Raw genomic sequence first — 9,652 nt, 5'->3', positions numbered from 1 at the left:
TAAAATTTATAACCACTAGCGGGAACAATGCAACTGACCACCAACATGCAACAATAGCAAAAGAATTGTACTGAAATGGTTTGTATAAGAACCAAATGAAAAGATACATTGTTTTGCGTTTTTAATGGTAGACATGGCATTAATTTATGTAGCCATGTGGCGCAATGAGAATTGGTTAACAAAAAGTCAAATGTTTCGGTTATTAGTTATTATATAGATATATAGATTTATAAAATAAAATATTTTTCCAAGATTTGGGAGGGCGCAAAGCATAACTAGCCATTGAAAATTGTAATTTAATAGGTTGGGATAACTCATATCTCAATATATGCGCAATGAGCATGATGGAATGGACTCCCATGCGATTTTTAATTTGAATGAAGAATATATATATGTGTAGCATTTTCATATAGGAAGAGGGGTGGTGGGGGTTGAGTTCTGTTAGCCATGAGTTATGTAACATGGAATGGACCAGTACTCTATCACTTATTACCATTCTTATTATATAAGTGTTCTCCACTTGAATTCTTATCTCACAAAGCCTAACTTAAAAGTAACAAAGTTACAAACCCTCCCAGAGTCCCATATCTCTCCTCTCTCTCACATGGAGCTTCTCATTTTACTCTATGCTCTCCCTATCTTCTATTTCTTGTTCATGATATGGAAGCGCGTTGATGCAAGAAAAGACCAAGAATGTTGCATTCTAGACTACTATCAGAATGAAAGAAATAAGTCTAAGCAAGATCAGGCAAGCTTGACAGAAGAGGGTGAAAGCTACAAGGGTATCTGCAAAACAAGTACTGTAAAGTTAAACAACATAAGTGAAGACATAGAACAAGTAAAACGACATGTAGCTTGTATTAGTGTGTAATTGAGTTGTTAGTTCACACGTGTCAGAGTTAGTTAGTTGGTTTTATTTCTTCTTCGTGTATATATATCTCTCTTGTACTCTTTTTCCTAATTAATGTGGATATACAATTTCAATACAACTTTGATATGGTATCAGAGCTTCTTTTCTAGAATTCTCTCTCAATTTTCTCTTCGTTTCTAGATTTTCCCAACCTCTATTCTAGGGTTTGGTGCTTTCTTCAAAGTTTTCTTCGATATTTTCTTCCTCAATTTCCTTTTCCTTCATTTTGCCAAAGCTTGTTCTTGTTATCAATGGCTTCCACTGCTACTTCATCAACTTTTGCAACAGAGAGTGCTCCTCCATCTTCTCAGGATTCTCCAATGGATGATCCCCTGTTTTTGCACCATGGAGAAAGTCCAAGCCTTGTACTTGTGACTCAACCTCTGACAGGGAGTGAGAATTACTCAGCTTGGGCACGAGCAGTGAGGAAGGATCTACTCACCAAAAACAAGCTAGGATTCATTGATCGCACTCTCACTTTGTCATCTCCATTGGTGTCTACACCTTCCGCTGTTCAAGCTTGGATTAGGTGTGATAATATGGTAGGAACTTGGTTGACAAATTCAGTTTCTCCTAAACTTCAAGATAGTATCATCTATGAGGACACTGCTTTGGGAATTTGGAATGATTTGAGGAATCGTTTGGCTCAACAGAATGGTCCCAAGATTTACAATCTTCAAAAGGAAATTGCGGATCTTCATCAAGGTGAGACTTCAATTATTGACTTCTTCACTCAGTTAAAGGTTCTCTGGGATCAATTGCAAAATAATAGTCCTTTTCCTTCTTGCATTTGTGGCAAATGCACATGCAATGTGAACAATAGGCTTAGTGATTTGCAATCTATAGAATCTATTATGAAGTTTTGATGGGGATTAATGATTCCTTTTCACAAGTAAGAACACAAATCTTGCTTATGGATCCCTTTCCCTCTCTCAACAAAGTGTATTCCTTGATGATTCAAGAAGAAACACAAAGGTCTGCTATTCACAGTTCCAATTCAAGAGTAGAGTCAACTGCCTTAGTTGCTAAATCACAGAATTTTTATGCTAATTTTGGGCTTAACTATGTTGGCGACAATGGGATTAAGGGAAAAGAGAAGCCTGTTTGCACTCACTGTGGTAAGTCTGGTCACACTATTGATAAGTGCTATAAGTTGCATGGATTTCCCCCTGGTTACAAGTTCAAGGGCAAGACTGCAATGGCACATCAAGTGACTCTTTCACAGCCTCAACCACAGTCCCAAAATTTGTCATTTCTAACTGCTTCAGGGTCCATGACACCAGTCTTCACTCCAGAGCAATATCAACAGCTTCTTTCTCTTATTAGGACTCCTAGTTCTCCATTCAACACTTCTGTTCAAGGAACGAACTCTCTTACCAATGCCATGGCAAATGTGGTGACATCTAATGCTTCTTCCATGGCAGGTATGGTCTTTAAACATTCAGTTTTTCTGCCCAAGTTGTCAATAGAAGAGCATATAATTCTAGTACTTGGGTCATTGACACTGGTGCCACTGACCATATAGTATGTTCTGCTCATCTTTTGACTTCTATCACTGCTATCAATCAGTCCATGGTTCAATTGCCTAATGGAAAAACAGCTTCTGTCACACATATTGGAACAATGATTTTGTCACCTTCCCTTACTCTTCACAATGTCCTATGTGTTCCTACTTTTACATTCAATTTGTTCTCTGTCAGTTCTTTCACTAAAGTCCAACCCAATTGCCTTGTTCTTTTGTCTACTTACTGTTTTATACAAGACCTTATCACTTGGAGAACGATTGGAGTGGGACATGCAGTTGATGGACTGTACCTGCTGCAGTGTGGCTCTTCACATCAGCATTCTGCTACTGCCTTTTCAGATTTTCTTGTTCACCACAAATTAAGTACAGTTTTTCATCCTTTTACTGCTGCCATGTCTTCAAGCAATCTCTCTTCTTTGGCATGAAAGGCTAGGTCACCCACCAGATGTTAAACTCCATGCTTTAGGTCATTTTCTTCCTTGTTTACAAAACGCTTATAATGATCTTTGTAGTGTTTGTCCTTTGGCCAAACAGAAAAGTTTGCATTTTCCATTCAATAATAAAATCAGTTCTTGTGCTTTTGATTTTATTCATTTGGATGTTTGGGGTCCTTATGCTATTTCTACTTTGGATGGTTTTAAGTACTTTCTCACTGTGGTTGATGATGCAACCCATGCCACTTGGGTATATTTAATAAAATCCAAATCAGAAGTTAGGTCTCTCATTACTTCATTTTATTCTATGGTGCTTACTCAATTTGGTTGCAAAATTAAGTCTATTAGAATTGATAATGCTATGGAATTTAACATGCCAGACTTTTTCAGTTCTAATGGCATTGTGCATCAACATAGTTGTGTTTATACTCCACAACAAAATTCTGTTGTGGAGAGAAAACATCAACACTTGTTGTCCATAGCTAGGGCTCTCCATTTTCAGTCTAATGTTCCTCTTAAATTCTGGGGTGATTGCATTCTAATAGCTGCATATTTGATTAATAGATTGCCATCAACCCTACTCCACAATAAAACCCCTTATGAACTTCTCTTTAAACAACCTCCTTCTTATGAACATTTAAGGGTTTTTGGTTGTGAATGTTTTGCCTCCACTATTGCTCCCTCTAGAACTAAATTTTCTCCTAGAGCAAGGAGGTGTGTTTTTCTTGGTTATCCTTTCAATGTGAAGGGTTATAAGCTGTTTGACCTTCAGTCTCATTCTATCTTCATTTCTAGGGATGTTGTATTCCATGAAACTGTCTTCCTTTTTAATTCTAATTCTGCCTCTTGTTCTGATTCTTCTCAGTCCATTCCTTTGCCTTGTATTCCTTCTGTTTCTTTTGATTCTTTTGATCCCATTCTTCATTCTTCTTCTTTGCCTGCTGCTCCCTTATCATCTGCTCATGTTGATGATTCTATTCTTGCTGTGCACACTGATCTTGATGATGAGTTTTTAAATGATGTTCCTGTTGAACCACCCGAACCTTTAGCTGATCCTGTGCCTATTAGAAGGTCTGCTAGGGTCCATAAACAGCCTTCTTATCTTCAAGCATATCACTGCAATCAGGTATCCTCAATTCTCACTACTACTGTTTTCCACACAGGTACCTCTCATCCTTTATCTTCCCATTTATCTTATCATTCTCTTTCTCTTTCCTATAAACATTTTTGTTGTTCTATCTCTTCTATTGTTGAACCTTTGTACTACTATCAAGCTTTCTCTGATCCTAAATGGCAAGAAGCCATGGCTGCTGAGATTGCAACTCTAGAAGCCAATCATACTTGGACCTTAACACCTTTACCTCCTACTAAGAAAAGGTCAAGTACAAGTCAGATGGTTCCATTGAGAGGTATAAGGCTAGGTTAGTTGCCAAAGGTTTCACACAGAAGGAAGGGGTTGATTACAATGAAACTTTCTCACTTGTTGCTAAGATGGTTTCTGTGAAATGTCTCTTGGTTGTGGTTGCTGTGAAGGGTTGGTATCTTGGGCAACTTGATGTCAATAATGCTTTCTTGCATGGGGATTTATCTGAGGAAGTTTATATGTCTCTTCCACCAGGGTTTCAGAGCCAGGGGGAGATGGTTTCTAAGTTGAATAAATCACTTTATGGGCTGAAACAAGCTTCTAGGCAATGGTTTGCCAAATTCTCTTCTACTTTGGTTCAGTTGGGCTTCAAACAGTCTAAGGCAGATTACTCTTTGTTTACTAGACAAAAGGGTCATTGCTTCATGGTTTTATTGATCTATGTGGATGATGTTTTGATAGCTTGTAATGACAAGGAAGAAGTTGATTAGTTTAAGGTGTTGTTAGATCAGAAATTTAAGTTGAAGGATTTAGGTGACTTGAAGTATTTTCTTGGTTTGGAGATTGCAAGGTCAGACAAGAGTATATCAATGTGTCAAAGAAAATATACTTTAGAAGTGTTAAGTGATGCTGGCTTGTTAGGCTGCAAACCAGCCAAGACACCAATGGAACAGAATGTAAGGTTAAGCAAGTATGAAGGGGAAGAGCTTAAGGATCCTAGTGCTTATAGAAGGCTTGTTGGAAGGTTATTGTACTTAACAATCTCTAGGCCAGACGTTACATTTGCTGTCCATAGGTTGAGCCAGTACATGTCCAAGCCAAGGAAGCCACATCTGGATGCAGTGCATAGGGTGTTATAATATTTGAAGAATGAACTAGGCAAGGATCTTCTATTTTCAGCTAGCACAGAATTGCATGTAAAAGGCTTCACAGACTTTGATTGGGTTGCTTGTCCTGACACCAGGAGGTCTGTTACAGGTTATAGTGTTTTCATTGGTGATTCTTTGGTCTCATGGAAGTCCAAGAAACAATCAACAGTCTCTAGATCATCTGCAGAGGCAGAGTATAGAGCAATGGTAGTGGCTACTTGTAAAATAGTGTGGATATTGTACTTTCTTAAGGACATTGGTGTTGAACACAAAAGGGAAGCTTTGTTGTTTTGTGATAGTGAAGGAGCCTTGCACATTGGATCAAATCTAGTGTTTCATGAAAGGACCAAGCATATTGAGATAGATTGTCATGTGGTTAGAGACAAAGTGTTAGGGAAGGTTATCAAATTGAATCATGTTAGAACTCAATGCCAGCTTGCAGATTTGTTGACTAAGGCATTGAATTTTAATCAATTTTCAACTCTGGTTTGCAAAATGGGAATGATTAATATACATTCAGCAGCTACCCTTGAGGGGGAGTATCAGAATGAAAGAAATAAGTCTAAGCAAGATCAGGCAAGCTTGATAGAAGAGTGTGAAAGCTACAAGGGTATCTGTAGAACAAGTACTGTAAAGTTAAACGACATAAGTGAAGACACAGAACAAGTAAAACGACATGTAGCTTGTATTAGTGTGTAATTGAGTTGTTAGTTCACACGTGTCAGAGTTAGTCAGTTGGTTTTGTTTCTTCTACGTGTATATATATCTCTCTTGTACTCTTTTTCCTAATTAATGTGAATATATCTCTCCTCTCTCTCACATGGAGCTTCTCATTTTACTCTATGCTCTCCCTATCTTCTATTTCTTGTTCATGATATGGAAGCGTGTTGATGCAAGAAGATCAAGAATATTGCATTCTAGACTACCAATGCTATAAGCCCACTGATGACAGAATGCTAGACAGTGAATTGTGTTTGGCGGTCATCAAGAGGACCAAGAATCTTGGTCTCCTTGAGTACAAGTTCATCCTAAAAAAGGTTGTGAACTCCGGCATTGGTGAGCAAACGTATGCACCAAGAACCATTATTGCTGGAAGGGAACAGAATCCCACAATTCTTGACGCGATCTCAGAGATGGAGGAGTTTTTCCATGACAGTATTGCAAAGCTCTTGGCCAGAACCGCCATTTCTCCCTTGGAAATTGAGGTGCTTGTGGTTAACGTTTCCATGCTCTCCTTGGTTCCTTCTTTAGCTGCTAGGATTATCAACCATTACAAGATGAGAGATGACATCAAAGTTTATAATCTCAGTGGGATGGGCTGCAGTGCTAGCCTTATCTCAGTTGACATAGTCAGAAACATCTTTAAGTCCAACAAGAACTTGTATGCTCTTGTTGTCACTACCGAGTCTATGGCTCCAAATTGGTATTCGGGTAATGACAAATCAATGATCCTTCCAAATTGTTTGTTCCGGTCTGGTGGGTGTGCAGTGCTTTTGACAAACAAAAGGGCCTTGAAACACAGAGCCATGTTCAGATTTAAGTGTCTAGTTAGGACACACCATGGGGCTAGAGACGAGTCATACAGTTGTTGCATGCAACAACAAGATGAGCAAGGGAGGTTAGGCGTTTATCTAACCAAGAATCTCCCTAAAGCAGCTACAAGAGCTTTTGTAGATAACTTAAGAGAGATATCACCTAGGATTTTACCAATAAGTGAATTACTTAGGTTTATGGTTGTGTCCCTTGTCCGAAAAATGAGTAAAACTCAAACCTCTAGTGAGGCTGGTGGGGGAACAAAACCTGTAATCAACTTTAAGACTGGTGTTGATCATTTTTGCCTCCACCATGGTGGAAAGTCTGTCATAGATGGGGTTAAATTGAGCTTGGGGCTTAGTGAATATGATATAGAGCCGTCGAGGATGACACTGCACCGTTTTGGTAACACATCGGCTTCTAGCCTTTGGTATGTTCTTGGGTACATGGAAGCCAAGAAAAGGCTCAAAAAGGGAGATAAGAGTACTGATGATAAGCTTTGGTGCTGGCTTTAAATGTAACAGCTGTGTGTGGGAGGTGGTGAGGGATTTGGATTTGAGTGATGCAAATGCGTGGAAAGACTGCATTGAAGGGTATCCACCTGCAGTGTCCATGGCCAACCCTTTCATGGAGAAGTTCGGTTGGATCAACCAGGAATTCGATCCAGACACCTTCAAAATCCCAGAGTAAAACAGATTTTAACATTTTAAACCATGCCCTTCTTCTTAAAGTGTCTTTATTACAGTATTTTACTATTTTTAATCATTTTTCTTTTGGTATAGCTATAAGAGAATGTTCTTATTATTATCGAAATCCTTTGGTAGATTTCATCACCCAATAAGTTGTGCTGATTCTAACATGGTTGAAGGGCTATCCTTTTCTAGTTTACTTCTTTGACTCTCAAGATTGATAACAGTACTTCTGAAAGAATTATGAAAATTTTAATTTAGATCCCGAAGTTAACATGTATCGGATTAAACAAATTAAGCTATATATAGTTAATCAATTATGTGAAACTGATTAGCACATGTTATTGTTAATTACCACAAGCATGTAATTTCACCAAATGAAAAGTTATTAGTAAAGCAATAAGCACGACAGATATGGTGATGATATGAAAAACCGATTTGACACATTTAAAGGACAAAATACTATGAGGTTCTCTAAGACCAAGAAAAAATTCACTAAAATATAATTGTAGTTTAGATTTTGGAATAAATCCTTATTCCTAGACTCTATCACGTAGAAAACTTACTAATGTGACTTCATTAACCCATTAACCCACAACAAAACATGATTATAGTGAAATTTATAATTTAAATTATATGTACATTTTCACGGAATATGCCAACACAGTAAGGGTCCTAACAATTCTTATGAGATTTTCTCTTATTTGTATTAATATGGACAAATCCCTTATTATGCTCTAAAATGTGTCTGTAGGATGTCACCAAAGTGCCTTTTTTTTCCAAGTAAATTATGAAATTTCAAATTTTTTTCATTAACTTATAAATTTCTTATTTATGACCTGAAAATCAGGCCATTTGATCGTTCAATGAGAGTTTCATTGTTCATTACATTTAGAGAAGTATTGTAAAATATCCTTATTATTTTTTATATCACGGATGAGTATTTTTTGTTAACACATCTCCTTTATGAAATGTTCTAAAAATAGGTTCAAATGTTTTTGCTTTTGTTTTTTTTTTAATCTTTAATGTGATTGTCCAAAACTTTTAGAGCATTTGACTAATCATTGTGTGTGTCATCCCTTTATTCCATACACACTAGATAATTGAGATGTTACGTACCTAGGTGTTGATCAAAAGAATTAAACTTAGAATATCATAAATCACATAGACTTGAATATCACTCGACCAACAATTGGATTGAATTCAAACCTTTATATCTACATGCCATGGTTATAGCAATAATTTTTGGCATCTGAATATTCCGTCTAATCTAACTTTTGTCCCATAGAAGTTTCATCTGTCAAAATGCTTAACACCAATCTTTTGCAAAGAAAAACCTCAAGTAATCTACAATGTTTCTATCTTTTAATTAAAATTAAAAAAGAAAAAAAAAAGTAATACATCTTGAAGTGATGGGCTATTGGATTGACAATAGTCTGGCCCATGGGCCCATCTAAAAGCAACTCCTTTCTTATTGCAGCACCTCATGTTCTTTTTCTTTTTTTGAGAGAGAACTTATAGCAATTATTTTTGGTATCTGAAATTCTGAATACTCTCTCTCATCTAACCTTTGTTTTGTAGAAGTTTCAAATGTCAAAATGCTTTTAAAACCAATCTTTTCTTACAACCAAAAACACTCAACAACAACAATTAATCTATACTGAAGTGGTGGGCTATTTGGATTGACACTAGTTGGCCCCATCTAAAAAAGCAACTCCTTTCTTATTATTGCAGCACTTCATGTTCTATTTTTGATTTGGCTCAGGGCTCAGCTAGTTTTCATGGTTTTCAATTATGTTTTTGTTGCCCTTAGCGTTTATTTCGAATATGGATCAATTTTTTTTCATCTTAAAGTCCCGGTGTTCTTTGCCACAAACTCTATCTTCGTTCTGCTTACCAAAAAAAAAAAAAACTCTTATCTTCATTCTCCAGCAGGCAATTCGGTGGAAGCACTGCCAAAAAAATATCAAAGTGCCTATTCGAACTGAGGCAATGCCTTACTATATATCACTCAAATGCACCGAATAATCATCTAAGAACGTGTCAAATAAATTGCATTTTTTATTTTTCATTTTAATATCCATTCATAATTTTCATTAACTTATGTCATAACCCTTTGGAGTTAGGATTACTGACAATTGGAGGCTTATCAATTATGGATCTACCTTAGTTGTATAAATGTGTAAGTCAATCGCAGTATAATTCAAACTGAAACAAGAAGAAAAATATAGGGGGTGTTTGGTTTGTGTTTTCAAATAACAATTTTCAGTTTTAAAACAACATTACACATATTTTCATACACTTTTTCACCTATACGTATTTCCACACA

General features: G+C 36.8%; 1 pseudogene; it reads left to right on the top strand.

Moving 5' to 3' along the window:
• The first annotated feature begins 5,928 nt into the window (after positions 1-5,928).
• Positions 5,929-7,345, top strand: LOC115958895 (annotated as a pseudogene).
• Positions 7,346-9,652: the final 2,307 nt, after the last annotated feature.

The sequence above is a fragment of the Quercus lobata genome, chromosome 9 (genome assembly GCF_001633185.2).
Source record: "Quercus lobata isolate SW786 chromosome 9, ValleyOak3.0 Primary Assembly, whole genome shotgun sequence".
NCBI classification, from domain to species: Eukaryota; Viridiplantae; Streptophyta; class Magnoliopsida; order Fagales; family Fagaceae; genus Quercus; species Quercus lobata.
This window is presented reverse-complemented; position numbering and strand designations above follow the sequence as displayed.